At 44.8% G+C, this 27,617-nt stretch overlaps 1 long non-coding RNA gene across 1 annotated transcript; it reads right to left on the minus strand.

The window, feature by feature from the left end:
* Nucleotides 1-2,977: 2,977 nt before the first annotated feature.
* LOC144614415 (uncharacterized) lies at nucleotides 2,978-27,400 on the minus strand. The gene is made up of 4 exons (XR_013552215.1): nucleotides 26,856-27,400; nucleotides 8,686-9,090; nucleotides 4,113-4,222; nucleotides 2,978-3,126 (listed from the first exon to the last, which is right to left on the minus strand). It is a non-coding gene; the product is annotated as an uncharacterized LOC144614415 (long non-coding RNA).
* Between the last annotated feature and the right edge of the window lie 217 nt (nucleotides 27,401-27,617).

The raw sequence follows: 27,617 nt of genomic DNA on the forward strand, positions 1-27,617 counted from the left end.
TTTGGTTCATTTACATATTTCCAGAATTCAGCATCATAGTTTGAATTGCGCTCATCTGATGCTTTGTGGAGGTGACGTTTACAGTTTTGTTTTCATGTTTATTTATTTTTGAGACAGAGGGAGACAGAGAGACAGAGTGTGGGCAGGGGAGGGGCAGTTTTGTGAGGCTGAGCCCCCCCATCTGGCTCTGTGCTGGCATCGCAGAGCCTGTTTGGGATTCTCTCTCTCCCTCTCTCCCCCCCCACCCCAATACTTGTACTGTTTCTGTCTCTCTCAAAATAAATAAATAAACTTTAAAAAATCAAGTAAATAAAAAAACTTGACGAACATATGTCTAGCCTTATTCTTCCTAGACAAGAATTTCCTTTGCCAACCCGTAAGTCAAGTCGCACAAATGCAATATTGGGAGGTCACGGTTCTGCTATTTCGTCATGGTCACGGGCACACCTTCCAGCCAAGCTTTGGGGGATGCTGTAAAATTAAATACTCAAAAGACTTTAAAACTGCAAAAGCAGTTATAAAGATACACAAGTTAGATAACCTTTTTCTCAAAAGAAGAAAAATCAAAAGAACACAAAAAATTTAACAATGCAATGAACTATAGCATAGTTGGAGGGACTATAATGATAACGATGCTATTTGAAATTTTACTGAAAAAAGAGACACTTTCACAATAAGAGAGAGATGACTACCTTAAGGTACCCAAAAGTCGACTCTGCTTTTCAGAAGGATGTTTTTCATGTTCCTTTTGGCACTTCTGGGAGAATTTCTAAATCTGATTTCCTCAAAAATATCGACATCCATGTCATACAACACGGGCAACACAGGGTAAGGCATTCCTTACCCACGAGGCTGGAAGGACAGCAACACGCATTTGATCAGGTACAAAACGTGTGTCTCAAGAGGTTCTATTCGAAAGGTCCTTGCAAAGGATGAGTGCACAGAATCTGTATCGGCATTGGAGCCAACGGGTAAGGCATGGCATTCCCCAAACGCATGCTGCCTGCACTCTTGCGACCAGGGTTTTGCCTGGCTCCGTCTCTATCCTCCCTTATTTCTTGACCAGCTCCAATAACACCAACTCCTACAGCATAGGCACGATCTTGTCTCTGCACCTGAAATCACGTAAGAGAACTGAAGAAAATATATCTTGATGGGAATAAAACATCAGTTTTTAAAAAAAATTTTTTTAACATATATTCATTTTTGGGAGTGAGAGAGACAGAGCATGAGCAGAGGAGGGGCAGAGAGGGAGGGAGACGCAGAATCCGAAGCAGGTTCCAGGCTCCGAGCTGTCAGCACAGGGCTCGACGCGGGGCTCGAACCTGAGCTGAAGTCGGACGCTTAACTGACTGAGCCATCCAGGCACCCTGTAAAACATCAGTTTTTAGAGGGCCTGAATCTTTTTAAAATGAGGCAGGAGAAAAACAGATATCGCTGATACCCAGGGAAAAAAAAAGCCTCCGTATAATAATATATTTGTTAAATCTGAAGAGAAGTGCCGTCTAACATTTTTCCTCGGCTTCTTTTCTGAATATGAATGCTTTCTGTATTTCCTTGAAACTATGAGGATTAAAACAAAATCCAGGGGTGCTTGGGTGGCTCAGTCAGTTGAGTGTCTGGCTTTTGGTTTCGGCTCAGGTCATGATCTCATGGTTTGTGAGTTCCAGCACTGCATCCGGTTCTGTGCTGACAGCGTAGAGCCTGCTTGGGATTCTCTCCCTTTCTCTCTCTCTCTGCCCCTCCCCTACTTGCATACCCGCTTACTTTCTCTCTCTCTCTTTCAAAGTAAATAAGTAAACGTAAAAAAATTCCAAAAACAGAACAAAATTTGTATCACGGATGATTTCTTTTATTCTCAAGTTTCCCCCCTATTTTTAGAAAAACAGAAAAATAACAACAATACGCCACAAACAAACAAACCTGTACCAGGGATGCTAGGCTCAGCAGCCTCTACCGCTTTCTGTTGGTAAAACAGGATAAAATATGAGAGTGCCTGTTTACGGAAGTGACAGGCATTGCGAAATGTAACGTTCACTTTCACCATGGAAAGCCAAGTGAAAGAGGGTGAAAACCCAAGCAGATCCTACTCGAATAATTAAAATACAAATGTCTTTCACGAAGACTCTGATTCCAGACGGCTGCCCCCACGGGCCTTCCCCCCCTTTCATGAGAGGCTCTGAAACCATTTCGCTTGGGGGTGAAAGTAGATTTTAGCAGAGCGAGGAAAAATGCCAAACATCCACGGCAACTTAGAATTTTTCCACTTTCTTTACATGTTCAATTGAGACGTTCATAAAATTATAAATGAAAGGACACATTATGAGCACTTTCTTTGAAGGGGAAAAAAAAGGGTCTTGCCTGGAAGTAAAATCTTGGAGTCTGTATCCTTCTCTGGAGAACACTCGAGAGCTTTCTCTGCCAACAGCGGGACCCCTGAAAGAGCTTGCCTTTGCCCTCAGGATTCAAAAAGGTAGGCCCAGTCGTTCCCCCAGATTGTGGGGGAGGCATGAAGCACCAGGAGGGGGCTTGTGAAGCACGGGGGGCCCCGGGCTGGTGTCCCTCAGGGACTGAGGTCCGTGTGTCTGGGCGCCTTCCTTCCACCTCCCTCTACCCTCCCCTTCCCCTCCCGCCACCGGGGATTCACTCCTGTTTACACTGGGGAGACGGTAACTTCTGCTTCTTAACGTTTAAAAGAAGTTTAAAAGCTTATAAAAAGGCTCTTAAGATTTCTTGGACACCAAATGCCTCTTGCAGAACAATATTTTGATGGGTTAAGTGTAAATGAATCAGAAACCTACATATTAAATTTCCCTTGACATACACATCAGTTTAAAATATTAATGGAAAAAGTGCCCAGGGCTCAAAATGTTTGGGATTTCCTCAAACCCAAAATGCTTGAACATGAAGAGTGGAAATCCATTTGAACCAGTCAGGTTTGCTGATTCTCCACACCCCGCCCTCCCCCAGAGCTTTAGTAATAATGGCAGGAGCAGCGTGTCCCGGCCGGCTGGGGACAGGTCACATGCCTGGTCATCACGGGTTGGTCGAGGCAGAAGCCCGGGGCTGGGCTGACACTGTAGAGATGTTGAGCCACTGTTTGTGAAGGCTGACCCTAAAAGCTGCCTTTAAAAAAAAGCAAAAAAAAAAAAAAAAAAAAAAAAAGACAAAACTAAATAAACAATCACAGACGATCATATATCACCGGCGAAGATATTTAGATTTGAAAAAGCCCCAGAAAACAGAATGTGCTGCAATCTGTCCCTCACAGATAAACTCCGTTCTGGGTCCTGTAATTGTGGCTCTCATGACCTCTGATGGTAAATGGCACAAAGGTCAAAACTTGAGAACCATTATAGTTTTGCTGTTTGGGCTTTATTTTTTTATTTGTTTTAATGCTGATTCTCGGTCCAAGGAAATACCCACAAAGAACAGAAATAACCCCAAATCCTGAAACCAGGCTCGATCCCTATAATCATCATTCTTGTGATTTTCTTAATTCATTTTTTCATTCTGTTGGTTTTGTTTTGTGAGTGAACGGCCACGCTAGGTGAGGAGCTAACAGGAAGACGGAGCCAGGTAGAGAGGATTTCGGTGCTGTCCTCATGTGTCAAGGAGGCAGTCTGACCGTTGGGGGCTGTGTGTCGCACAGATGGCAAATATGAGTGATTGCTAAGTTCTGAGTGGGACATTACCATGTACCCAGGGCCTCACAAGCACCGTGGGGCCGCCGAGTCACCAGGAGGCCTGCCTTGGGCAACCTGAGCCCCAGCGCTAATCACAGGACCCAGCGAGAGGGGAATCGTGGCTTTGAGCTCACGCCTGGCCGTGTAACAGGTTAAAAGCACGTGAAAGCTCTGTGTGAACTGCAAAGAGCTACCTGCACATAAGCTGTCTTTATTATTAGTTTCAAAATTCACATCCCCTATCCCCTGAGGTACCCTCCCAGTCCCAGAGTGGTTCCACGGAAGCCAGTAATGACCTCCGAATGGAAATGCCAGAGGGAGTTTCTTCTGATGGGTGTGAGCCTTGTTCACCCTTTCACAAAGAAGTTCTCTCAAAAGCTTGGCAGGGTCTTGGGGGCCGGGGAGATGATATTTAGGGAAACGTACCTCTGAAAGACAGTGTTGGGCCTTATTCCACTCGATGTATGTCCTGGGTGGTGTTTGTTGAATGACTGAGCAATGGAGCAAAGGATAATTCTTTCCCAGGAAAGTTGCATCTACAATGGAAAGTTGGAAGAGTTACAGCGGTAAGAGCTTCAGGGGACCTGGCAGACATAGAAAGGCTTAGAAAAATACCCAGGCTCCAGGATGCCCGATCACAAGTCTCATTTCTTCTCAGTGAGATCTGGGGTCTGGAGAAAATGTTCTCAGCGGCGAACAGGACAGCCATGAGAAATGGCCAGTTCCAAAATGTCCTCTCCCCCTCCTTTCCCAGCTGTCCTCAAGAACGTGCAAAAATAAAGAAGTACTCCCACCACAAAGCGATTCCTTTTCATCCTAAGTAATCGATAGCAACCCTGGTGGGGCTTCTCTTACGCCACCTGATAATTCAGGATCAAGATGTGTGATCCCTCTAACGTTTGCTCAGGGAGATGACAGAGCTGGAAATAAAAAGTACACGGTCACCTACGTTACCAGGTGTCCCTTGATTGTGGGCAAGTTTGGGGACCCGTAGTTATCCCCCACAAAGGATCTGAGGTTGGCTCTGGGCACTTTCTCCCGTGCCTTCATCCTGTGTTCTGGGGAAACCCATTTTTTTAAATTCATTTTATTTTTTATTTGTATGTGAGCGAGAGAGAGCGAGAGTCTGCAAGTAGGGGAGGGGACAGAGGGAGAGAGAGAGAGAGAGAGAAAATCTTAAGCAGGTTCCACACTCAGCACAGAGCCCCATGTGGGGCTGGATCCCTCCACCCTGGCATCATCACTTGAGCCATAATCAAGAGTCAGATGCTCAGCTAGATTGAGCCACCCAGGCGAGCCAGCGGAAACCCATTATAATGCTAGCTGGGACCCTCCTACTCTGTCCCCCAGGGAGAAATTCCACGCAGGGGGAAAACAAGCAGAATAAAACAAAAGTTACACTTGGAGGCCTGAAGTGCCCCTCCCAGCTGCTCAGCACGCCCACCCCCTCCGCTGCCCCAAACTAATTGTAGCAGATGGACTGTAAGTTTCCTTGCACATTCAAAGGGTCACAGAGATGAGGTCTAGAAATCCAGCCCGTGTTTGACTGACATCTTCTGGGACTTGGTCCCACCCCCACCCCTAGTCCAGGACCTGATGCGAGATTGCACAGACTCGCTCCCCTCTCCCTTTGATATGGAGCCTGTGCCTACACTGGCGCTAAAGAAAACAGTGAGCCCGACTCGCCTCCTGCCCCTGCTGCTGTTAATCTGCAACGTGCCGCTGCCACGGTGTTGCTGCAGTTCAGAGTTGGTGTCGTGGGGGGCAACATGGTAGGGGTTCTTTCTTCTTCGGGTTTGATACATCCTTCCTTCCGCGGCTCCTTGCAATCAACCACCAGGAAAAGGAGGCAAGCGGGCAGGAGGGACAGCGGGAGACTTCCAGAAATCTCTTTCCTCCCTTGCCTTCCCAAGTTGCCCTGTACTGACCCTGGAGATTTGCACCTGCCCCCAGTGAAGGAGTTGGTTACTTGCCCGGAGCCCTCCCAGGCACCACCCCCCCTGCTCACTTCCCCCTCTTCCTGCTTGCAGCCTCTACACCCCCAGCCTCCCGTGGCTTCGCAGCCACATTCCTCGTCTCAGGAAGAGCTAGATGAGCTGACTTTTAGTGAGCTTTCAACGCGCTTCAGTCTACATCCTTAGTTGCCGCTAAATGCACAGACTCAACCAGTGGCTTTCCTTGGTATCATTTGTGAATCTAGAAGCGTGAAGGTGGGTTCACAGATAGCACGTGGCATATACTTCTTTCTGTTAATAAATAATACTCGGGGAGAAATTGCTTTTTAATTTAGATTTTAGAACTGGTATAAAATTTTTTTTTTTTAACGTGCAGGCTCTCTACCTTCCTCTGGAGTCAAGTTGTGTAAACCCCAAACTTAGAGCTCCTGCATTTTTTTAGTACAAGGAGAGGGGAGACACCACCCCCCCCCCACTCACCCACTCACCACCTCTGCCAGCATTAAATTATGCGAGCGTTTCCTCTTTGCCAACCTTGCAGACTGAAAGCAAGGGTTGTATGTTTGTATGTTTGTTCCTTTTTGCTGCTTTTATTGGAGGAATCGTTAGGGCTGAAAGGCAGGTGTGCACCTGTGTTAGTTGGGCTCTTTTATGAGAGGACTTACGGGTGCTCAGGCTTTTTCATGGAATCAGCCCCCTCATTGCCAATTAATTTCACTCTGTTTCAGGGTCACAGATCATACCCCTAATCCTGGCGGTTGTCTCACCGATGAGGCAAAAACGTATAGAGGGCCAGCATAACCATTGCTTCTGTTGGAGAAAAACGACTCCAAGGGCATGTGCCACAAAAAGCAGACCACGGTTAGAGGCAGGCATAATTGCAGTCACTAAATTAGCAGGGATCTCTCAGCCAGGGGCTAATCTAAGCCAGACTTCATGTAACGTCAGGCCACGAGTACATCACAATTGCAATTAAAAAGAAAAGAGAAAAATCACCCTTGCTTCCCAAATGTTTATTTTGAACATAGCAGGTACTTAGTAATAATGTGAGATACTAAGGCATCTGGAAGAACCAAGAAAAGTAATTTGGGTTAACAATCTTTGAAAGGCTAAAGGACTTTATATGCATCTCCAGGACCAAGCCCGTTGCATGCTTCCTTTCTTTCTCCGACATCAGCCACATATCTTTTGCTACCTCTTGGTTCTTTTTTATTTATTTATTTATTTTGAGAGAAACCAAGACTGCACGAGCTGGGGAGGGGCAGAGAGAGAGAGAGAGAGAGAGAGAGAGAGAGAATCCCAAGCAGGCTCCGTGCTGCCAGTGCAGAGCCCGACACAGGGCTGAACTCATGGAACTGTGAGATCATGACCTGAGCCAAAACCAAGAGTCGGACGCTTAACCGGCTGAGCCACCCAGGCCCCCCACTACCTCTTGGTTCTACCCAAGATCTTGCACCCTGCATTGCCTCACCTTGTGTACCGCTTCATCTGGACCTCCTGTCACCTTCCATTACTTGGTTAACCTAGCCCTCCGAATCCCCTTGACAGGCCATAGGCCTTGGACCCTCCAAGTTGGATCTCTTCTTCTCTTTTTAGGTTCTCCTAATGTCCATCAGGCCCCGTGCTTCTAGACTATGCCCTAACACAGAATCTTTAATGGTCACTTCCACATAAAGGCAGGAATCAGGTCTAGAAATCCAAAACAAATGTACTTTCTCAGTGGGAGGGTCAGGAGTGAATTTTTTCTCCTATGGTCAACATGTACTAATTTTGCATTCAAATATATATATATATATATATATATATAGTTCAATTTCAAAATCCAATATACCAAACTTTGCTTCTCTTGACTTTTTAAACTCTTTTCACAATCCCACAGCCCCAGATTCACTAGTGCAATTGGTCTTTGAATGTGACCCTTGGGTTTTTTAAATCAAAGTGGATATCAGAGACTCGTGTTTCTACAGGTCAAATCATATTGCAATGTTGCCAAGAGTTCATTTCTATGGGTGAATGGGAAGCCTATTTTTCACAGTTTTCTTTTTTTTAGGGACTACTGCCTTGATAAAAATTTAGGCCTTTTCTTGGCTGGGGCCTAGTAACCCTTCCGGCCATATTACAATGAAATTTTAAAAACTTGGCCAAGCGTTGGGCTCTCCTGGGATTTCACCTTTTTAAATTTTGGAATAAGTAGGCTATCAGCAAGGCCATGGACAACTTTTGATCATACACAGAAACTCATTGTAATAGGATTTTTTTTCTGTGTTAATTTAATGATTTAATAAAGACATTTGGCACATAAATAAGACTCTCGTAGACCAAGCATTTTTAACAATGAGAGGATTAAGATCAGCCTATCGGGGATATTAGTAAAAGTGTCTTTTCTAGCTTTAGTAAAACTCTTCCATCTGTGTAGAGGTAAATTCATTATTCTTAACTAAAAACCCTCCTGAAATAGATGTGGTGAAAAATGCTCTGCCCCTGTTATGAGACTTTCCAAACAAGCCTAAAATTGCTTAAAAACAAAAGGCAAGAGGAAAAAGAAAGGACCATGTCTCCAGATAATGAGGTCCTGCCTTTGTGTTTTATCTGCAGAACAGCACAGTTTGAAAAGTCTGGATCCCATTTCATTTGAACTGAACATAAATGTAGTGCCTGGAATTCTCCCAAATGAATAAATTCTTTGCCGATAATTTTTAAGTGAAGAAAGATCAACAGGATAGGGGCATGAGGGAGGATTATAGGCTGCAGGGTGTGTGTGTGTGTGTGTGTGTGTGTGTGTGTGTGTGTGTGTATGTTTGCATTGAGCAAGACAATTGGGATAATTCTGGACATGATTATTTCTTTTTTCTTTCCTTCTTTCTTTCCTTCTTTCTTTCTATTATTTATTATTACTTTTTTGATGTGCTATGCTGCATTCTGTCTTTCTTTGTTGGAAAACTCCAGTAGATTTATTTCCCCTAAAAGACCCCTGCTGACTATTTGCTCCTGTTAATTCCTTCTCAGTTTTCCTCTCCCATCCTGAGGAAAGCAACTCGACAAACCTCCCTTCCTTACAGCAGCTTCTGATCTTTTTTCTCTGTTTCAGGAGGCTGGTTTCTCTCCCCTGGATGGTGGCCAAAATGACGCCAATTTATGGTGGGTAAGAATACGCCATGGACCATTTCTCTCTTTAATTTTCCTGCATTTGGTGAGGTCTTGCTGAGCACAGACTGCAGCTTCTGTACTGATGAAGGGCCAAAAAGCTGTAGGACCATCGCATTCACTCTCAGGACCAAGGTCACCAAAGGAAGAACTGAATGATTTGTTTATATAAATCTCTCCACCGATCCTTGACAAGTCTTGCAATGAACACAATTCTCTTTGGGGCTTAATGTTCTCATGAAGCTTCTTTGTTTGAAAAATGAAGGAAAAAGAAACAGCCGTTGAGTCTCCAACTTCTTTGACCACTGGAAGAAAGGTAGAGAAAAAGGAAAAAAAATTAACAAAGAGAGGACACACGTCCCTCCTCCTTCCTTCCCCTCTCCCCATCCACAGGCAAAATCTAATAAAGATGATTAAATTACATGTCTTTCCTCCCATTGCACACTATTCAAATATTAGAACTCAGGAAATAAGGCAGGACAAGGTCCCTCATGAAACCTTAGAAGGCAGCACAGGGGTCTGAGCTGGAGGTCTGCCTGGCTGGGCGGCTCTAATTAAGAAATCACCCCGCTGAGCAGAACTTAATCTAAATAAAATATAAAAAGGAATTCAGTGAAAACCATTACCTCCTCCCCACACACCTCACGTCCAGAGCCTGCAGACTCTCCCTGCCAGTACTGGAGAGTTCTCTGTTGTTCTGTGTGCCCCCAGCACCATCAAATACAAAGACCCCCCACCCTCTTGAAGAGGAAGCTGGTTCTTGTGCCTGCCTTTTGCTGTTTGGCCAGACTTTCGCAGGGCCACGGCAGGTTTAGTCCATGTTGTTTTGGTTTGGAGGGGAATAGGAGATGGGGTTTGATCAAGGATTGACTCAAAAGCTGGATATCTGGCCAACTTCCCCAGTGTTACTATGGTGAACTGCCAACCCACAGCCTCTCCATAGGTGACTGAGTTCTTCTAGCCTATCCATCAGCTGCTTCCGATGGAGTGGCCACTTGAGAGCAGAGACCAAGTCTGTTTAACTTGATTTTGGTCAATATCCTTGTGCTAGCGAGTACTTTAAACTGTATTGAGTCAGCCTCAGACCTCTGCCCCATTCAGGTCCTGGGCTATCCCTCCAATGGCGAGTAGCTTTATTTAGCCTTATTTCCATCTACACCCCATAGAAACCTATTTTGTATTCTCACTGTTGACCCCTAAAAGTGTATTATTGTGTCTTACACATCTGTGGCTTTGCACAGGCTGCCATGTCTGCCCGCAAGAGTGATTCTTAAACAGTTAAAAAAAAAAAAAAACAACCTGTTGTGAGAACCGGACCCTCTCCCTAGCGGGGAAGAAACACACATATGCATATAAACACAGGTTTGGCAAACAATTTCAGGGGTACCTTAAACCCTCTAAGGATCCCGTAGTCACCAATTTAAGGATATTGAAAGAGATTGCCCCTTCTCTCTTTTCTCTACTGACAGACACTCAAAGACTCTCTCTTCTGACCAAACTTGAGTCAGACTGTTCTGAATCCTCTTTCTGACCCGGCCCCAACCTTGGGCTCTGTCCTTGGATCGTTCAGTCTAGTTTCAGCAGGAATCCTGCTGGATCAGTTTTGCAAAAATCCCCCACCCTGGATATCTGATCAAATTCCTCATCCTGCACCCTGGATATCTTATCACCCTGGCCAGTCTTCAGCAAAAATCTTGTTGGGTTGGTTTAGCCAGAATCCCCCCAGTCTTGATATTTCCTCCTAGTACTTTTCCACCAAGGGACCCCACCCTGCTCCTTGGCTATGCATCTCTGCCAGCCCTTGTTGTATTCAGGGTTGAGTCCCCTCTATCTCCCTTTCTACAAAATCCACATTGCAGCAGTCTCTTTTGGGTAAAGTCTTCCTGAACCATCTTTAACAAGCGCCATGAATAATTTTCTCTCTAACACCTCCCATTTCAGGAAAACCCTTACTTATTCTCAAGGAGACCTCCACGAAGCCTTTCATCACCAACCCAGAAGCAGTTATGAACAGAATTCACGCCTGTGTGCTCCTGACGACCCTGGTATGTGTGTCTAGAATATCACATATCATAAGGCGGTTAATTATTTGTTTGTATGTCCATCCTTCTCCGGACCAGGAGTAGGCAAACTTCCTCTTAAAGAGCCAGACTGTAAATATTTTAGACTTTATACGTCATATGTTCTCAACTCTGCAAAAGCAGCCATAGACAATATGTAAATAAATGGGCATGATTGTGTCCAAATAAAGCTTTATGGGTACTGCAATTTGAGTTTCATACCATTTTCATGTGCCACAAAACATTTTTCTTCTGTTGTTTGTTCTTTCAAACATTAAGAAACGTATAAACCATTTTTATCTCATGAGCTATACAGAAACAGATGAGGGCAGGGGTAGATTTGATCTATAGGATGTAGATCCTTGTCTGGATTGAGGAGAGACCCTCAAAAGTAAATCTTACTCACTTCTGAGTCCCATGATCTAGTCTTGATTACCTCGTTTCTGAGTCCTGTGATCTAGATCTTGATTGCCTCAAAGGTAATTCATCTTTTTTTTTAAGGTTTTTTTAAGTTATTTATTTATTTTGAGATTGGGGAGAAGGAGAAGAGAGAGGGAGAGAGAGAATCCCAAGCTCTGCAGTGATAGTGCAGAGGCTGATATGTGGCTGCATCTCATAAACTGTGAGATCATGACCTGAGCCAAAACCAAGAGTCAGACACTTAACTGACTGAGCCATCCAGGTGCCTCAAAGGTAATTCATCTTTGAGTTTCACTGTCTAGCATTAACCGATACATAAATAAGTGAATAAATAAACAACTAAATGACCAAAGGACTACGAAACTTTCCTTGAGACAGATGTTAAATAGAACAACTATAAATATGGCTTTTGGGACCCTGTGGAGGCACTCTGTTTCTCCATGATTAGGGACATAACACCTTAAGTGGTTAGCTCTCAAGGCTCCAGTCACAAATTCTGCAAGTCAAGGATCATTCCACAAATCACTGGGTAGATGCCAAAACCTAAAGAAGCCCAGTGTAGTCAGAAAACACCTCCTTTTGTAGAGAGAAGATTTCTTCCACCACTCCCTGCTTTGACAGAATCATGGCTTCTTTGAGCCTCACTTTAATAATCTCTTAACCTTTATGTGTAATAGGCAGCTTCTTACATAGCTCCCAGTGGTCATCCCTGCTGGTCTAAAGACCCTCATGTAATCCTCTCTTTCTGAGCGTGGGCTAGACCTGATGACTCACTTCTAAACAATGGAATACACAAAAGTGATGGGCTGTCATTGCTAAAATTAGTTTATATAAGATGGTAACTTTGGTTTGTCAGCAGAATCTCTATTGCCTTCTCAGCTTGCATACTTTGATAGCAAACTGCCATGGGGGAGAGGGCCATGTGGCAAGGAACTAAGGGTGGCCTTCAGCCCACAGCTGGTGAGAAATTGAGAAATTGAGCTTAAGAAACCATCAAGGAACTGAACCCTTCCAACAACCCCATTGGTGAACTAAGAAATGAAAATTCCTATAGTTGAGTCTTCAGAAAGAACCGCAGACCCTAAACCAACACTTTTTACTCTTATAAGAAAACTTGAGGCAAAGGATCCAGCTAAGCCATGCCCATATTCCTGACTTACACAAACTGTGCAGTGACAAATGTGGATTATCTCAAGCCACTAAATTTTGGGGTAATTTGTTACACAGTGATAGATAACTAATACATTTATCTATATAAATGGATATATATTTATTTATTCTCCCCACCAAAGTGTGAAGTTCCTCCAGGGCAGGACTTAAGTTACATCGTACTCATCTTGCCCAATAAAACAAGTTTACAAACGTTTGCCAAATTGACCTATAGTTTGGGTTTCATTGAATTCAGTCAATTTAAACAACAACAGTAATATTGAAATATGTATCAGTGATAGGACAGAGTAGGCAGCTGGTTAGGGCAGAAAGTTTTTAAAGATAATGAGGGAAAAAAATATTTGAATTTGTACCTTAGTGTTACCCATTTACAGCTTAGACTTTCAAAGGGTTTACTTCATTTTCAAAAAAAGTCTTCAAAGTGGGTACCTCCTAACTACATGAGAGAGATCTTGGCCCTCATTGACCCGACCATTACAACCTGTCCACTGGACAGTCTACTTATTTAGGCAATTATTCCCCATTCCCTTGTTCTGCATTGTACATGAGCCATGAGAAATACTATAAAGAGAGAGGAAAAGATGGAAATAGCGGGAACTGAGGAAAAGTTGGAAAAGTGGAAAGGAGGAAAGAGGAATGAGCAGTGGGAAGAGAAGTGGCCAGAACACCCAACCAGAGGCAGAGAACTAAGTCAAAAGAAAACGTCCGATTTTCCTGGCTCTGATCGTAAATATTTTGACACGGAGCTTAGCATTTATCAAAAGGGAAAAAAGGAAAAGCGGAAGTTGTCTTCCAAGACGTGTTGGAAGTGTTGGGACCCAACACTCTTGAAATTCCATGACCTAATTCTGTGCAAGGTTGCAGAAGAGAGATGGCCTCCCTTGTCTGAATGTCATGGCGCTGGGGCCTCTGTTTTCTCAAAAGAGATGCCACTATCAGAGATTAGGAGTAGAATGCAGGGGATGTGGGGTGCTAGGCTGGGTACCATGCTTGAAAATGTATTTTATTTTATTTTAATTTTACTTTTATGTTTATTTATTTATTTTGAAAGACAGACAGAGAGAGAGAGAGAGAGAGAGAGAGCATGGGAGGGGAGGGGCAGAGAGAGGGAGGGAGAGAGAATCCCAACCAGGTTTGATCTCATGACTTGAGATCGTGACCTGAGCTAAAATGAAATCGGATGCTTAAGCAACTGAGCTTACTTACATCACAGATTCTTCCGCTGGCATCAATATTCCAGCTGTGGGCATGACCGGTACAATTGGTGCTTAAAGCAGATCTTGGAGGTTTTCCAAAAGAACCATAAGAAAGGAAGGAAAGAGATGTTCGCGAAGAGCTGCCCAACAGAAGCGACTCCCTTTGCTGTTTTTGTGGTTTTGTGCTTATTTGGGTTCACAGGTGTGTTTTTTTGCCCAAATTGTTCTTGCAAATTCTAACAGTTTGCTTTAGGTGTTTTGATATCACGCTGTTTTGAAGGTACAAATGTTTTTCATGGCATGTCTTGTGTTAAGTGTACAAACTGAGAGGTGAATGTTGGTGACGGGACGGAGGGCAGTATTCCTCAAAGTTTTAACCAAATAGATGCTAATAGCACAGGGAAGTGCAAAAAGATTTCTGGGAGTCTGGTTGCGGCCGGCTGAAAATACATTTTTTTTCCACCTTCTATTTTTATGTTTAGAATCCATGCACACTTTACTCTCTATGCTATTTTTTTTTTTTTCATTTGTTTCAAGGTAAATTTTGTAAACTGACTCTCAGCATTGGGCCCTTTTTATCTGGTGACTTTTACTACTTCCCTTTTTATTTTTTTATTTTTAAAAAATATTTATTTATTTATTTTGAGAGACAGCATGCAAGAGACAGAGCACACAAGGGAGGAGCAGAGAGAGAGGGAGACAAAGAGAGAGAGAGAGAGAGAGAGAGAGAGAGAGAGAGAGAGAATCCCAAGCAGGCTCCGTGCTGTCAGCACAGAACCTGACCCAGGGCTAGATCTCATGACCTGAACCAAAATCAAGAGTAGGACGCTTAACCGACTGAGCCACACAGGCACCCCCTTACTGCCCTTTTCAAGCATGCATGATGCACCATGAAGGAAAGATCATGGCCTTGGGATCGGAAGAGCCTACCCCAAAATTTGTTTCAATAATAATAATTAAAAACTGCTCAGCCTCACCAGGATCTGAGTAAATCTTACAAGGATTCCTTCCTCATTATTCTTCCCCTTCCTTACCACACAGCTTTGCTCTTCCTGCCTCATTAAGTGAATCTTTTTGCCCCCATGCCCACCACCCACCACCATTCTGATTTCCTCACTTCCCTCTACATTCTGTCCAGACGTCTTCCCTTCCTGGAGCCCTGTCTCTCTGTGCCCTGCAAGTTCTTCAAATTCCGTCTTGAATCCATGACACCTGCGAGGATTTCTCGGATGAATTAGACTCATGCCGGCCACCCTTCTTGCATGCTCAACACGCCTCGTCAGCTCATGTTGACGACCTCAACACAGAGAAATGCTCTGATTTTAAGTTGTTTTAATATTTTAAAATCTAAGAATGACTAGGGAACAGCGGTGTCTGTCTGAATCTAACGAATGTCCTTGCGTGTCCCAAATAATATACTTCCTAGTAAGTGTTAGATTCCATATTTATGTTTTACAATAAAAATATAAACAAGAGCTGATTACAGCCTCCCCTAAGACCCCAGTTATAAGCAACTTGAGGACAGGAAGCTTATTCATTTTCCACTACGGTTGAACTTAGAAGTTTAGATATTTAAGACCTTCCAAAAGTGTATGTTGAATGAAACTAAGAATGAATGCGTGATTGTATTTTTCTAGTTCATTTCTATGAGGTTTAGCTGATCTTCATATTTTGGCAAGAGCACATTTTTATGATGCCTTGTCGGTGCTGTGCTAGTACAGCCTGTGTGTTGTCCGTAGTTGTTGGCTCATCCAAGGCCCGGTCACTGAGTCTCCCTTATTCACCCTTGACCTCATCCACATTCTTCAGGGAACCAAGCATCGGACTTGGCCCATAGTGGGCAATTTGGAAATGCGATGGAATGAATGTCTTTGCTGCATAATACAAAGAACACAGGCCAAAGAATTTGGGGAAAAAGTAATCAGTAATAGTATATAAGAGCCAGCTCTTATATACTATGTACCAAAATACGTATAAGGTTAGATGAAATGTTCATAGAGGGGGTGAAAATCATCTGATGAAGAGTGGTGGGCAAGTCTGGGGGTTAGGGAAGGACCTAGACCAGCCGAACAAATACTGCCGCCTCATTTTACTTTCCAGGGTGCTGGGTCAATGTCTTCTGAAGGAAGATGGGAGCACGACGTTTTTTTCTAGGTATCTGTGCTTCACCAACTCCTGTCTCCAGGCAGAGAGAAGGTCTGCCTATTAGGAGGAGAGTGTGCTTGCCGGGTGGTCAAGCACTGAATGAAAAATCATAACTTGTGTTAATAATGGGGTGGCCACAGGCCAAGGCTACTGGGCTTTTTCACTTGTAGTTGCCATCAAAATGAAGACAAGCCAGCAGTCATCGAAATTGGAAGTGATACCATCGACTGAAGGCAAAGGGGGCTGGCTGATAGAAGTAATAGTGGGAACTGGGATCAGAGTGGGGACCTGGGTAGGACTCGATAGAACGTGGTCGTATGGTGTTGCCTAGACTTAGTCAAATACCAGGGGCTTTGAGCACTTTCCCACAGCTCACTGCCAACTGGGAAGTTAGAAAGTAACACGGAGAGCTTGTATGCTGGGCACTGCTTTACAGGAGCAACAGGTCGCATGGAGCATTGTTTCATGGACCCTTTGGGCTCACTCTTCACAGCCCCAAGTGATCGTCCTATGAGGCAGCTGGAGACCACGTTTAATGGTCTCCATCTTTTGACCAGTTAGATGCATGAACTCCCCACTTGACAAAACCCACCCAGTTATGACAAGAAGACAATAGTTTTTGGGAGAGGCATTGGTTACACACTTTGATGGAAGAGTTGTAAGACCACATTACCGGCATCTAAATAAAACTCAGTTACAAATACATGATAAACGACTGGAAAATCTTCAAGTGGATCTCTCAATCCAGGCATGACCAATTTTTCCAGGAAGAGTGAAGCTGCAATTAGACGGAAAAAAAACTCAAGAGAAAAATCTTCCCGTTAGTGAGACTTAGCGTAATGGGAGATACAGCACAGGAGGTGTTCTAGGCTGACCTTGTCCGGGGCCAAGGTCAAGATACTCAACCTGGCATCCATAAAGTGGGTCTAATGGCATCTACCACATGGTGTTGTTGTGAAGGTCAAATGACATAATGTATGCAGAATGATTCATCAAGGGCCTGGTACACAGTCAGCATATAACAAATGCTTGATCCACGGGTAAAGCCAACATCCAACCCCACTCCCAACTTCAGACCCACATTTGGACTCAATTTCTACCATCAGCTCTGATAGAAAGCTGCTAACCAAGATGGCCAGACCTGCAGAAAGCCAATGGAACTTTCCTGCAAAGCCAAGCTACTGTTCATGGAAGATAATGAACTATGTCTTCACCACACGAGTCTACGCGATGCGGGGAACGCTCTCCATAGGACTCTTAACCAACTGTGATTTACCTGTTGCGTATTTCCACCACCGAAATTTCTCCCTTCACTTATAATAACTGTCCTCTCGGTAGCTGGGGGCCAGCGGGCTAAGAAACAGGAGGCGGTTGGTGTCAGCCTCCTGAGCTGCCAACTGGAGATATTTTTCTCAGGTTTCTGGGTGGGTTTTTAAGCCAACAACCTTGAAAAGGAAGCAGAGCCAGCATGCCACAGGCATCTGGGACACAAGGCCTACACAGTATTTTTGAAAAGTCAGTATCGCTCACTGACGATAAAGGGGCATTCACTGTGGGCAAAGCCACTCCACAGGAGTGGGTGGAGTTGGGGCCACCAGGCAGGCCTCGGACTGAGTTAGCAGCCAATTTTCTTTTTCCACCATCTCTAGAGTTGAGTAAGTGCCAATACAGCTAAAAGCTTTTGGAGACACCCATAGACACAGATAGCGAGCCCCCCGTTCCCCCCCAACTCCCGTCTTTTCCATGGAACTTAGCAGCAGCTACCAGGGGCGTCATCACAGAGCATTAATTTTTTCCTTTGCCTGGTTTCCCACATTCTTTGACCACCTCAGAGTGTGCCAGGGAAAATACTGAGAGCCTAGGTAAATGAAGGGGAACCCAGCATTCACCAGTCTGGCCTTAAAATAGCCAGCGGAACGCCCCCATCCCAGAGAGTACACAGGCGGCGACTGTTACCTAGTGTGCTCAGAGCACCCGCCCACCCCACCCCAACAGCTCACCCCGATTCCCGTGAAAGCCTATCTCAGAGAGAGGATGAAGGAGTAGCCAGATGACTTGGCCGTCTCTTTCCCTTTGGGCCCCGTGACTTGGGCGAATACTAATGAGCACACAGTGACCTGATGCAAACCAGCGCACCCACTGGGCAGGGTGGAGACCTTGGTGGAACGGACGTCTGGGCTGTTGGAGGCTTGGGCAGAGCAAGCGGGGAGAGCCAAGAGGAAGAGTGCTCCTGGAGGAGAGTGGAGGCCTTGGGAGCCACAGGACACACCCCAGGGTTGGGCACACGGGCAGAAAGAAAAACGTCTCCATGCCGGACAGCCTGGGACACAGCCGTACAACTTGCTGTGTGTGGCAAGGTTGCCCATTCTGGAAGGTGTGCCTGTAGCCGGGAGGGAGAAGCAAGGAAGGAGGGGAGAAGATACCGCGTGCGGTGAGAATAAGGAAGTACATAGAGCCTACACTGCAGGAGCCTCGGCTCGTCAACGTTCTCTAGGTGCTCTCCGTGCAGTTGCCAGATTTAGCAGCATGTCTGGTTAAATTTGAGTTTCAGATACACAACAAATAATGCTTAGTATAAATATGTTCCAGGTAATATTTGAGGCATAATTATACTAAAAAAATATGTGGTGCTTATTTGGAATTCAGGTGTAACTGAGTGTTCCGTATTTTACTGGCAACCCTAGCACCCCCTCAACTAGAACAAAGACGGTCAAGGGCAGAGATTGTTTCTTCCATAGCCTCTTTGTAAAACCTAATGCCGTCCATTCTACATGCTACTTTGCTATGTAATGTCGTGCAGAAGGTACGCTCTGCAGTCTGTCCTAACTTCCCCTATTATTAGCCATGTGATCTTGGGCAAGTAACTTGCTCACGATTTCCTCAATTTTCTCATCTGCCAAATGGGTAAAATGGTAGGTGCCTGCCTTAGAGGATTGATATAAAACCCTTGCACAACCTTTTACTGTGTGTGCTAAGCTCATAGAAAGTCCTCACTAAGTGTTAGCTATTATTAGTGGGTAATAAGGGCATGTGATAGAAAAAAAAAAAATCTCATGGGTGTCAGAGACCCACCCGAGCTGACCATTGGGCTTCTTCAACCAGCTTTGTGAGTTTGAGAAAGACTCTACCTTTCTGGGTTCCTTTTCCTTAGGGTTTGAAGATTCCTTCTGATTCTAAAATCCCACAATTTAAATAGATTGAATGGATGGGAACCAAATGGAATAACAACCATGTCAATAGAAATGTATAAGGGGGTTAGGAAGTAGAAGTGTGATAGGGGATGTTTCATTGGTCACAGAGAAGAGTCTGTCCCCAAGTGCAACACTGGCCTTCTCAGGGCCCTGACTGTAGGAAGGCTGGGTTTCAGAGACTGAGGCAAAAGACAACCTGTGTGAGAGCAGAGTATTCCTGCCTCAGCTAGGACTTAGACCAAAAGGATCCTAGCATAAGGCCAAGTGGGGGAGCCTCCCAGTAGGCAGCCAATCCAGCTGCAGTAAATAAATTCATGTCAGCCCAGTGCCAACACATCACAGAAACCATGGTCCCCACTATCCACAATAGTGGGGCCTCTTTTGGGGCCCAGAGTTAGTTTTCAGTGATTTGCAACATTTTGACATAATTTCAAATCTCACTAGTGACCTTCATAGCTATGTCTCACCACCTCTGGGAAATTATCACTTAGTCACAAAGCAAATATTTGTCCCTCTCATGTAATTCTGAGGAGAGGATGGTTACCGAGAGACCAGTGATAGGCAGACATCCTCACAGAGGTGGTTTCCTTCCACAGGGCTCTTTCCTGTTCCAGGGGATGGAGAAGAAGAGGGTCCATTGGTGGCACTACTGACAACATGGATTCACAGAACAGTGGGTTCAGGAGTCCTTGGAGAATGATACAATAAAGAGAAGAAATAGCCCCCTGCCCCAGAATATTCACAGTGCACCTGAGAGGCAAAATCTTTGTTTGATGTAGCAATGACTTCAAAGAGTCTGAACATAATATACAGGTGCAAAAAAATATAAGGCAGATGGAGTGCATCTGGGTTAAACTGACAAAGAAGGAGCCAAATGGGCCCAACCAAGATGTGAGCTTTCAATGGGTATATGGATAGCTGGGGAAAAGGTGAGAGTCTTGAAAGAATAAAGAATGTTCTAGGCACAGATGAAAAGTTTTCAGAGCATCCCAGGAAACGGGCATGAACGGGATTCTAGGTAAGGAGTCAGACCGAAGACAGGTGAAGTCTTCAGGATGGGGGTGGGCCGGGCTCTAGCCTCATTAAATTAGCTCACAGGCCATTTTGCACCCAGATAATTGGATTATCTATTGTTTTTCCTACTGTGCTGTGATTTAAGGAGATCTGTGGAAGCATTGAATGGACCACCAGTTTAAAAACATTTCCTCCACCAACTTGAAATTTCATCCACCAAATCATGTTGATTAGATATCACTGGGGGCATATAAATTCATCCACTCTCTGTGGAAGACAGTATGGCAATAGCTCGAGAAATTACCAATCACATTCTCTTCAAGCAGCAATTCAACTTTTGGAAATTTATCCTGAAGATACACTTGAATGTGTACGGGATTTTTATTTCAGCATCGTGTACAAAACCAAAACGTTTGAAGCAGCCTAAAGGCCCATCACAAGGGGACTAGTTAAATCATGTATGGTGTCACTACATTCACAGAATCAGTGAAAATTAACAACACATGTGGAAGTTCCCAACTAATAATGGAGCCATCTCTAAAATACATTGTTTAAAAAAAGTCAAGGCACAGTAAAGGTTGTGAAGTAGGCTGCCGTATTGTTAAGAATGAAAGGGGCTTCCAGGAGGCAGAACATAACTCTCCCCATTGAGTATGGGATGCATTTGGTGACTTTCACCAAATGATTTCAAAGAATACAGTATGGAGGCAGAGGAAGCAACTTTACAGTGGAGAAACCTGGCAAACACGACCTTGCTCAGGAGATCAAGGGTCACATCCCCAGTGATCAGTCATGTGGACGCCATGTATGCATGATGCAATGATGAAAACACACGTCACCACTTAGGTCATCCTCCCCCAAACCCATACCCCCTGGGTAAACATGAGAAAAACACCAATCTGACTCAAATTGAGGAGCATCCAATGACCCCCCCCGCAAAAAAAAAAAAAAAAACTGTCAAGATCATCAAAACAAGGGAAGTCTAAGAAATCATCACAGACTAGAAGGGGCTCAGATGAAATGACAACTGAATTTAAGGAAGTGTCCCAGATGAGATCCTGGAGCAGAGAAGGGACTTTGGAATGAAACTAGTGAAATCTGGTAAACTCTGAAATGTAGTTAATTGTAATGTCCTTACCTGTGACAAATGTACATAATAACATAAGGGGCTCCTGGGTGGCTCAGTCGGTTAAATGTCTGACTTCCGCTCAGGTCATGATCTTGTGGTTTGTGGTTCGAGCCCCCTGATTCGGATTCTGTGTCTCCCTCTCTATCTGCCCTTACCTCATTCGAGCTCTGTCTCTCTCTCTCTCCCTCTCTCTCTGAAAAATTGAAAAAAAAAATATGTTAAGGAGAGGGGGACTGGGTGATGGTACACATAGGAACTCAGTAATATCTCTGCAACTTGTCTTTAAACTTAAAACTTTTCTAAAATAAAACATTTATTACAAATTTTTTAAAAGGTAGAGATAATATATTTTGCTCACATATGCACAAAACGTCTGTGGACAAAAATAGGCCATAAACTAGCAATTTCAGTTGCCTGCAGAGAAGGAGCTGAGTTACTGGAGGAGAAGATTTCACTACATGCACATGTATACTTTGACTCAGAGGTCATGCGAATTTGCTACCTCTTTTAAGATAATTTATGTTTTATAAAAACAAAACAGAATTTTTAATCCATGTTAAGTTGTTTCTAAAAGATGCCTTCATTTTGAAATTCATTTTTTTAAAAATGCATTAAATCAGTAGGCCCCAAGCAATTTATTAATTTGAATTATTCCCCATAGTAATACGTTGCATGGCCCAAAAGTTCAAAGCTCCAAGGAGAATGGTCCTGGGGACATGGGAGTTTTGAGGGAAAAGGAACACTGGGTAATGTTCTGAATATGTGATATTGCCTAAGAAGATCCTGAGTGCCCAACTGACAAAACGAAAGCACGAGGCACCAGACAGATGGTGGGAAAAGGAGAGCTAAGATGCCTGGAGGAACTGACTCCTTCTCACAAAGACTAAATTTGCTGCATTAAAATATATGAGATGAGCTCTCCCTCTACTTCCCAATAGACTGTGTCCCACGTCTTCCCAGTTCTGGAATGAGCCTTCCTCTGCCTTTTGGCCCTTAAGCAAGAAAAATGTACTAGACAATTGGATGTCTAAGGGACACTCTGGACCCTTGAGAGCTGACTCTGGAGTCATTCTTTTTGCCCTACCCATCGCCCTCCTGTTTCAGCCACCACTTGGCAAAAGCCAACGGGAGCGAAGTGAATTCAAATTTGACTTCATGAGAGAAACCGAGCCATTCAGGTCATGCCTGAAGCCTGAGAGAAAGGACACAGGATTAGCAGGTCACTGAGCCAGCCGGAGGCAAGGCGCCAGAAGGACACCCACCAAGAGAGGCAGGGAAACGGTTAATAACTCACGGTGACACATTAAGCCAGCTACTCAGGGGCTGGAGCTTGGCTGATTGTGAAGTCAAAACAGAACTGTCGGAAACTGGGAAGGCACTGTCACTTCTACTGTATTTTCCACACGTATATTTATTTTATTTTATTTTTTTTAATTTGGAAATGTTCGTGGGGAGCTGGAACACTCAGGCTGAAGAACTCCCGGGGTCTGAGAAGGAAGAAACTGTGTCTCTGCTTGGATCTTAATCCAGTTCAGACCAGCAGTTCCAGGGGCATCAGCCACTAGTGGCAGTTAGGTGGCCTCCCGCTGGCAGCCCCCATCGTCTGTCCCCCCCGAACACACCCTGTCCTGTGGAAACACGCTCACCTCCTCTCCTTTTCACTGCCCTCTGGTGCCAGCATGCAACCTCCTGCCAAATTACACGAACTGCGTGCTCCATCCACCACCACACCAGCCTCCTTGTACTAAACCCAGCAGTTGCTTAACGGGGAGCAGATGGAGAGGCGGGAAACACCCCCCAAGTGGGCACTAGGGAAACCTGGGGCTGAGAGGAGGAGTGGAATTAAAATGCTCTGCGCTTACCCCAATTGATATGTTGGCAAGGACCCTGCTTTCACAACGCCTCACATGTGAACGACCAGCCCGTGGAAATTCACTAAAAGGAAATAGTAGGGCTCAGGATGTTTAACGTGATTATGTGCTCCGTTTGGGGGAGAGTGTAGGAAATTGGCACGCACGGTGACAGAGGCACTGTGAGGTTTACCTGCTCTTTGGATCTTATAACCCTTGAGATTCTTGTTCTGACCTTCTAGGCAAAGGTATTTACCAAGTACTTGCTTTATAAATTACAGGGAGAATTCTCATCACAAGTGAACATTTAAATAACATTTTCTCCACGAGAGGACATGTCTGCCTCATAGACCAGTCTTGCAGATTAATTTCACTCCTGACAACTGGACTTTGACCTTATATACGAATATGTTCACCACCCCCCGCTGCCCTACAGGTGCGCACACACACAGTTCATTCTGTAGGGACATCCCCACTTAGCATCTCTGCTCCAAGTGTGAGTTAAATACCATCCATTCCGGGGCACCTGGGTGGCTCAGTCGGTTGAGTGTCTGACTTCGGCTCTGGCCGTGATCTCCTAGTTCGTGAGTTTGAGCCCCGTATTGGGCTGTCTGCTGTCAGTGCAGAGCCTACTTCGGATCCTCTGTCCCCCTCTCTTTCTGCCCCTTTCCTGCTCACATTCTCTCTCTCTCTCTCAAAAATAAACATTTTAAATAAATAAATAAATATCATCCATTCTAAAAAAGAGAGAAAAAGAGAATGGTTTTACTGAGCGAATTTTAGGCGAGAGAAAACGGATAGTCTGCAGCGTATGCATGAGCAGGAGTAAGCGCGCACACAGCCCTCCCTACTTCTCTTCCCTCTCGGCGAGAATTTCATTTGCTTCTGAGGTCCCCCAAAGGGCACTGGATCTGATAACCCCCGAACAGCTGCTGTTCCATTGGCTCAGCCAGGGAAAAGTTTCCCTGTAATTTGGCCAGAGCAGTTGTGCTCTGCTCACCGGTTCCTTCGTGATGGCTTGGGGCTAATGTCGTGGGTCATCCATCGCAGACCTTATCCACCCGGTGGAAGTTCCCTGACCTATCTCATGGAATAATGCAGAAACACAGTCCCCCATTGTTCTCTGACTTGGGTATTGAGGGGAGGGGGAACATGCGAGCGCACAAAACCTCCCTCCAAAAGATTAGTGCAATTATTAGCCAACAGTAATGGCTATAAGCCAATCTGCTCTCAACTCCTCCCAAGCACCAAGTCACCTCAGAGCCTCTTAAAGCCCCAAACACAAGACTGTGTGTTCTCCTGCGTTTTGCCGTGTTGTTCTCGAAGGCTGCGGGGCCATTGCTTAATGCTGCCCTTACCCACAAGGCTAATAAGCAGAGAAAGAAACAGTGAATAATGCACATGTCTGAGCCCCGGGTCCCCATGCCCCCATAAGTCTGTGAAAGGCAGATGTCCGGGGCCAGACATCACTGGCAACCGCTTCATCCAACGTTGTGCCGGCAAAAGGCTTATAGAACACAGCAGTAGATTGTGACTTGTGGTTAGTGTTAATGGTAGAACTCTCCAGAATGATGTACTCTCTCCCCCTTTCACCTCATATGAATAACAATCTCTGACCCCCGTACTACTACATCCTGCTGGCCATTCTGGAATAATGAGTATATATTGGGAAAGGAAATTAAAGTCTATTCCAGGGCTCTGTATACACTGCAAACATATTTTAAGCGGTGGTCTCAGAGAACACGAACTCTTGTGTTAGCCTACACTGACACATATATGATATATGTCAATAAAGTCCATAATACATCTTGTGGATTAAATGCAGATAATAGTGAGAGATACACAAAGAAGAAAATTTGAAGGACAGAAAGGTTGGTGATCCATTTACATAATACCAAAGCAATCAAGTGATTGCATTTAAGTTACGGATAACTAAGAAAAGAATAGGTCGGCTGAGTTCAAAGACAGCTGGTCCAGTAACTCTGTGAATATTCTACTCAAGAGAATACCTATGTGTATAAACAAATATAGAGGTGAACATCGCCTGCAGTCAGACACTACTCAATCATTCCTTTATTCTTCAAAAGGTTACTGAACCCCTACTATGTTCCCAGCACAGGTGAAGGCCAGACATTTACTAGCTTTCTCTTAGAGGAGCCATATTAAACGCCCCATTACTTCCAGAGAAATCAGTGCCATTTGGAAAATACAGGCACACACAAAAAAAAAGTCTCAACGCTGAGCAAATAAAAAGGAAATTTTCTATGAGACAACAAATCAGGAAAGCTGTTCATTATCGAGCAGATCAACATACATTAAACTTTGTGCGTGTCTAGGAAATGCGTAGATGAGGTATTACATAGAACCCCGTTCCTACGAATTAATACTACGTGTTCGCAGTAGGATGCTCTCCGAAAAAGCTCTGTTGAAAAATCTGGAGCCTCAGCCTAAATGACCAAGCCACAATGACTCAATGTTCTCCCATAAGATTACTTCACAGTCCTGTACGCACACCTAAATAGAACGAGCACTATACCACTATGTTGTATACAGCTCCCACGGTGCATGTTTTCATATGCACACGCACACACACAGTCTTTCTCATCTAGGAAGTTTCGGGTTTTAGTTAAACTCCAGAAGGTCTCCCCTTTGTCATAACTGGAGGATGACTCCTGATGAATCATTTTCAAAGCTGACTCCCAAAACGGAGGTTAAAAATAAATAATAACCTGTAATAATAAAGAAATCATAATAAAATAAAATAGAAAGTAAAATAAAAATTACTACTACTAATAATAATAAATGGGCCATTTGGGAAATGCCTAAAATCCCAAGGCTAAACATATTGTATCAACTTACGAGTGTCTAATCCTATAGACTGCATATACTGAACCACTGTTTGGCATTACTCACTAATGGAAAGATCGAAATGAATACATAGATGCTACGACAGTTTGCCCTTTAGGACGTGCAGATCTAAGCCCCTGCTGTAATCACACTGTGTATATGTGGTATGAGCATTTTTGAGGCTCAGTAAAAGCAGGTCTTTGAAGGATGCGTGTCACATCCTCGGATGTGTTCCTCCGCGCACACGCGCGCGCGCGCACACACACACACACACACACACACACACACCAGCCTTCCATTCCCGTCTGCAAACTTGAGATAATTTCATTCAGGTGTGTTATGAGGTTATATTCCCAGCAATGGTGCTTGTGATCCAGGAAAAGAAGGACAAATAGCAATGCGAAGAAGAGCTAGGCTCTGATGAGGCACAGAGCCCCCAAACCCTGGGGTCCCCGCTTTCATCCTTACTCTTCCACTCAGGGGCCGAGCCTATAGGAGCCCAGCTCACCAGCACCTGTGTGCGGATGAACTTTCTAGGCCAGGGCACCGGGTACCAATTCACGAGAGAAACCAGATCCACAGCCGGTGCCCACCATTCACTCATCTAAGCTCCTTGTCTTTGAAACCGGACGGTTCTCTTGGGTGCTTTTGGCGAGTCTTGCAAATGGAAAGCACAGGGCAAGTTATAGAGAAAGTGAAGGCAGAAGGCAGAGGCCTGGCCAGGAGCAAGAGGCTCATGGCGAGAAAGCTTGCCTGTCAGGAGAAGACTCATGCGTGCTCCCCTTCACCCACCATTGCTGACTATCCTCCCAAATCACATGAGCCCACCCAGCTCATTCCTGCCCGAGGATACGATCCCCGCACAGCCGGACATGCCTCTCATGCAGCAGGTGGCCAGAAAGGACTCCGCTGAGAGATTGTCCCACTAGTGCCTACACCGTGGCAAAGGACAGAAAAAATAAGAGTCACAACTGAATCAACGTCAAAGGGGGGCGGCGGTAGTCAGATTCAACTCAACGACGGCGTTTTAACCCGGGAGGCTACTCACCTGGGTCTGGCATGAGGACTGACAAAGAAACTCAGGTCAAAATCCAAAATCCAAAGGAGCAAATCCAAGGGTCTCTACTCTGCCGTCTTTTCCTGTGTCCCTTAGCCGTCAGGTGTGGGTTAGCCGACCAGGGACACGGCCCTGATGGATTCGGCAAGGTTCCAGAAAGGGAGAAGGGGGTCTAGCCTCATCCCACCACCATCTCTCCGTCCCGGCCCAGCTTTTGGAGCCGAAAGCACCAGCGATGGTGTGCAGAAGCCTCGCTCCCGACATTGAATGAGCCCACGGAATACGTCAATCTGATCTTTTATAGTGCTTTGTTTATTACCAGTGTGCCCTTATTTCATAAGGGAACCGAGAAAGAGAGAGAGAGAGAGAGAGAGCAGGCATGTTGAAGATGACTATTAGTAGCAATCCAAAGACAGCTTTTCTTAAGCTTCATTCATACCAGCAAATGTGACCAAACAACCTAGCAATTGTTCTCTCCAATGTCACCTCTCTGTATGGGCCGCTGTGCCGATAAAACCCGGCTCTCTAGTTTTTGCTCCCCGGTGCCCCTCCTAGAAAAAAAATTGCCGTGTTATCCTCCAGATATCTCCAGAGAAATCGAACCAACAAGGAAACCTTTTCTTCTTCTCCCAACCACCCCCCTAACTCGTTTTTTCTTTCTTCTTCACGCAGCTTGAACAATTTGGCTCTGTTCTGGGTGCATTCCTGTGGCCCATTCTCTTTCAGTCCCCTGTGCAGGCCTGAGGACGGTGG

This window comes from Panthera onca, chromosome E1, assembly GCF_046562875.1.
Source record: "Panthera onca isolate mPanOnc1 chromosome E1, mPanOnc1 haplotype 2, whole genome shotgun sequence".
Taxonomy (NCBI): Eukaryota; Metazoa; Chordata; class Mammalia; order Carnivora; family Felidae; genus Panthera; species Panthera onca.